Source organism: Tupaia chinensis, unplaced genomic scaffold, assembly GCF_000334495.1.
Source record: "Tupaia chinensis unplaced genomic scaffold, TupChi_1.0 Scaffold000231_1, whole genome shotgun sequence".
NCBI classification, from domain to species: Eukaryota; Metazoa; Chordata; class Mammalia; order Scandentia; family Tupaiidae; genus Tupaia; species Tupaia belangeri.
This window is the reverse complement of record NW_006159706.1, coordinates 2,603,703-2,608,713: the sequence shown is the minus strand read 5'-3', so window position 1 is coordinate 2,608,713 and position 5,011 is coordinate 2,603,703. Positions and strand designations below refer to the sequence as shown.

The 5,011-nt window shown below is 53.1% G+C and overlaps 1 non-coding gene across 1 annotated transcript; it reads left to right on the top strand.

The window, feature by feature from the left end:
* The first annotated feature begins 283 nt into the window (after window positions 1-283).
* On the top strand, window positions 284-474 carry LOC114007774 (U2 spliceosomal RNA). Its single transcript, XR_003549358.1, has one exon. It is a non-coding gene; the product is annotated as a U2 spliceosomal RNA (small nuclear RNA).
* The last annotated feature ends 4,537 nt before the right edge of the window (window positions 475-5,011 follow it).

Here is a 5,011-nt window from a genome sequence, read left to right as displayed (position 1 = left end):
TAAGCAGCCAGGGCTAAGAGTCAAACCTGTGTGGTCGGCCAGGTGGGATCTAGCTTTCTTAACCACGAGGCCATGGGGCTGGCTCAATATACAATTGTATTGTATTTTTTAACATTTAATTTAGAATGTGTACATTGAAATCACAGAGAGAATGGTCTTTGGTTTCCTCTTCCTGGTTTGTCTTTATTTTGTTGTTGTTGTTCTTGTTGTCATTTGTTGGTTGGTTTATTCCATTTACCAGATTTTTATTTTAAGGTCATGCTGCTTCATAAAATAAATTAGAACCACTTCTCGGCTTTTTGGGTAGGATCAAGTGCAGTATCTGTTCTTATCAGGTTAATATCGGATACGTCCTCTATCCGAGGACAGTATATTAAGTGGGTTTTTGGAGCAGGGAGATGGAACAGGAGCTTGCTCGGTCCCCTCCACGCATCGACCTGGTCTTGCAGTACCTCCAGGAACGTTGCACCCCCCACTTGGGGGAAGCAACTGGCGAAAAACCAGTAAAGCTGACGGGTGTTCATGAAATAAATAAATTAGAGAGGGGGCCGGCAAGTGATGTGGTGGTTAAGGTGCTAGACTCTCATATGGTTCAAATCCTAGACCTGGCAGCTTTTTTTCTCACTTTCCTTTTCTCTGTCTCCCTCTGGTCAAATTTAAAAAAGAATATTAAATCAAATAAAATAATTAATCATTTTTTTAAGAATTATTTTATTTAACTTTACTTACTTATTTTCATTCGACCAGAGAGGGAGAGAGAGAGCGTGAGAAAGGCCCAGAACTCGAGCCTCAAGCCATGGTCAGCCATATGGGAGTCCAGCACCCTTAACCACCACACCACCTACCAACCCCATAAATAATTATTTAAAAAAATAATAAGTTAGAGAGTGTTCATCTTTTCCTATGACCTAGATTAATTTAAGTAACATTAGAATTACCTTAATTTTATCACTCTAAACTCTCTGAAGATTAGCTAACTTTGAAATCATCAAGACCTGATGCCGTCACAAACTTTATTATTTATTTGTTTATTTATTCCATGAGCAAGAGAGACAGGCAGACAGAGAAACAAAGAGACATAACCCCAACAGGGTCTTGGCACTGCGCTGCCCCCTGGCCTTGGCCAGCCCCCAGGCAGAGGCATGTGCATGCCTGACAGAGCACAGGGAGGTCAGACCCAAGTGCAGGCCAGAACCTTCCCATCGGGGCCAACCGCGCAGGGCCGACTTTTACCACTTCACCACGCCTGACCCTTTGTTTACAAAAACTTCCACATATACAAAAATACTTCCATGTAACATACATGGAAGTTAGGAGACATGGAATGACGCCAAGAGCCAGGTAAGGTGCCTTTGTGACTTACCCTTGCTGTCCCCAGGGTCCCGATTTGATTCGATGAGTGGGCAGACTTTGTGGCCACGTGCTGCTGCTCGGGAGGAGTGCGACCCTAGCGCAGCTCGTGTTTCCTCTCCCTCCCTTTCCTTTTCTTCTCCATGAGAAACTCCTGCTTCCCACGGACGGACTGGGAGGCTGAGGCAGTGCAGAGGCAGACCCTGCAGGGGGAAGGACAGATGGGGTTGGAAGCCCAGCTCTGCCACCTGTGTGGCCCTGGGTGACTTGGGCACCTGCATGAAGCTGGGTTTTCTCAGCTGTAAAATAGGTTTGTGTGAGGCTGAAAGGAGCTGGAGGCCCCAGAGCAGCTATTCGCAATCGTATTTCCTCCTCCTTTCTTCCTCACCCCTTCTCACCCTAACAAAAGAGAGCTGCGCTTTTTTTGTGCAGGCAATGGGAGCCGCTCAGGCCTTTGAGGCGGAGTGTCCCCAAGTCCAATAAAGCATGAGAGAGTGCGTTTACTGCCGGGACCTGGACTTAGCAGGGGTGCGGATGTAGATTAGCCTGCTGTTACAAATGGCGAAACTGAGGCACCTAGCGAGGCAGTTACTTGGCCAAGTACACACCGCTACCAAGTAACAGTGCTGGAGTTCAAACCCGGGTCCTTCTGACTCCAAGCCTCCCAGGCACTGGGTCTGTCCCCTCCCCCAGAATCTAGGGGACGCCGCCCTCCATAGCCCACTAAACCGCCAACTTCTCGGGAGGGACGTGTGTCACCCCAGTGTCCTGGTACCTTCTGCACCTGCCCCCGCATGAGTCACCGCCGGAGCCAGAATGAAAGAACCCAGTTCCCTGGGGGAGGCTCCCCGCAAATGCTCCTCGGGTTCTCATCTTAGTCACCACTGCTCTGGGTTCCCACCCCTCCCCCGCAGGCTCAGCCCCGACCCTGCAAAAGCTCCTGAGGTCTGATCCTGGGCTATCAGCAGGCAGGGATGCTAGCCCCTACAACCACCACTGGCTCCCCTCACCCGAGGAGAGAGCCGAGAACTTGCTAGGCAAGCACTGCCTCAATGCCAATCACCGCCCGGGCTCCCAGTGCTGACTCAGGCCCTGATCCAGCCCTGGCATCTATTAAGATGTTGAGTCCTCATAAGGACCCACTCAGGGGCCAGCAGTTGGCATAATGGCTATGTCGCTGGACTCCCATGTAGTCGACAGCAGTTTGAGTCCCGGACCCGGTGGCTTAAACTCACGCCGGGTGCGTGTACATGCCCAAGATCCCCAGAGGAGAATGGAGGAGAAGGGATTGCGGTGTGGCCATCCCCCTTGGGGGTGATTTCTCGCTTTCTGTCTCTCTCTGTCTCTCTGGCGAGTACACACGCCCTATAGCAAATGCCTCTCCAAGAATTTATTAAAATTAAAATTAAAAAAAAAAAAACACTCAGTAGTATTGCCCCTACTTTATAGCTGGGGCTACTGAGGCTCTGAAAGAGGAAAGGTTGACTGCTCAAGGTCACAGAGCCAGCAAAGGACAAGGCGGGAGTTGAACTCAGGCAGTCTGTGTGCACTTGCTGCAGGGCCTGCTCCTCCCCACTTCCCTCTGCCCACCACGACGGCACTGCGGCACCAGCACTGTGCCACGGGCCGGAGACTTCTGGGTCCTGCCCTAGGTCTTGTCCTGCCTTTTGAGCCCAGCCCAGACAGGACCTCTGAGCATGGCAAGCAGGGGCCGCCCTCTGGGGAAGCGGTAGGTGAGCTACAACCCGGCCTCATGGCCCCCTGCAGCTCTCCAGACGCCAGGTTGTTCACCCCGCTGGCCCTCGTAGGCAGCTCTCCTTGTTGGAACCCACACACACACTCTCTACTGGACCAGTCTCTCTGTACAGCTGGGGGTGGGGGTGGCGTCATCTCCTCTGGGAAGCCCTCTGAGGTGCGTCACCTAGAACCCTACACTCAAGAGTCCTAGCAGCTCTCCTGGCAGTGAGTCCTGAACTTGCCACCTGCTTGCTGTGACCATAGACAGATTACGGAACTTTCTGCGCCTTGGTTTATTCACCCACAAAATGGGACTGATGGTATCTCGAGGGGCTGTGAGGACCAGGGGATGCTAGGCGACATGCTTCTGACGGCGCTGGCCCAAGGCAAGTGCTCAGTAAAGTGGCTCTTCCCAGGTCAGCCACACTGGGCTGTTCTTGCTCACATCTGCCTCTTCCCTGGACCGAGGCTCGCGAGGGCAGAAACCACCCTGTTTCCATGCTCGTCCCACAGCCCAGCCCACGGCCTGTCCCCAAGGGCGACTCAACAATGTCTTGTTTATGGAATGGAAGACCAGGGAGCTGCTTCCTGCCACAGCCTGGGGCTGAGGGCTGGGCTCCGCTGTGCCCTAGCCCCACTGGACAGCTGGGCAGGCACCAGTTGGGATCGACAGGGAAGACGGGGTGCTGCACCATCGCTCGGCAACAGAACACGATGCTCTGAGGCCAACCCCCAGGGGAAGATTCCGAATTTGGGTCAGGAGACCTCCCCAAGCATGTCAGGTGCTGGCCCAGTCTGGGCTGGCAGAGTGGGGCTGAACTGAAGCGCTGAGCCCCGGGTGGAGTGTTGTCTCTCTTTCTCTGACTCCTGTTATCTCTGTCTCTCTTGCTCGATCACTTCTCTGGGAAGAAATAAATAAACTTAAAAAAAAAAAAAAAAAAGGAGGGCCAGTCAGTGACTTGGTGGTTAAGGTGGCTGGATCCCACGTTACTGACTGTGGGTTTCGAGTTCCAGACTCAGTGGCTTAAAAAACATGCTGGGCGCGTGTGCATGTGTGCTCAAAACTCAGAGAATGGAGGGGAAGGGGTTCTGATGTGACCTTCCCCAGGAGGTGATTCCTCACTCACTCCCACCCCACTCCCATCTCTGCAGTGAGCACATATGCCCTATAGCAAATAAAAAAAAAAAACACATCAGGATGAAGCTGTGGCTCACCCAGGCACACCTGTCTGCCACTGTGGCAAACAGCCCTTCCGGGCTGAACGTTGAGTCGAGCTGAGCCTTCCTGGATACGTGGCCTTGGGAGAGTCACCTCACCTCCCTGGAGCTTAGTGCCCTTATCTTTATTTGTTTATTTAGAAAGTTTTGCTATAGGGTGTGTGTGCTCACCAGAGTGACAGAGAGACAGAAAGCGAGAAATCACCCCCCAGGGGGAATGGCCACGCCACAATTCCTTCTCCTCCATTCTCCTCTCAGGATCTTGGGCATGCACGCACACGCGCCCGGTGTGAGTTTAAGCCACCGGGTCTGGGATGCGAACTGCGGTCAGCTACATGGGAGTCCAGCCACATAACCATTATGCCATCTGCTGGTCCCACAGTGCCCTTCTTGGTGAAATGAGGACACCAGGTCCTGCCTCCTGGGCTGAGAAGAGGGTTACTGCATCGCTGCCAGTGTTTCTGAAGCACTTCAGGCAGAGCTGGCCCAGTCGGCGCCATGGGGGCCTAGGTTAAACGAGATTAAGTGTCTGTGTCCCCTTCATGTGTTGCCACCACCTTTCCACATTCGGCAGCTCCCCTGCCCCGGAGACTGCAGGCCTGGGTCACAGCAGGATGTCTCCGGGGACTCCTTCTCACCGTGGTTGTTGGTGCCATCCTCAAGGGGCTGCCAGTCCAGCTTACGGGACGGGGGGTCCAGAGCCACG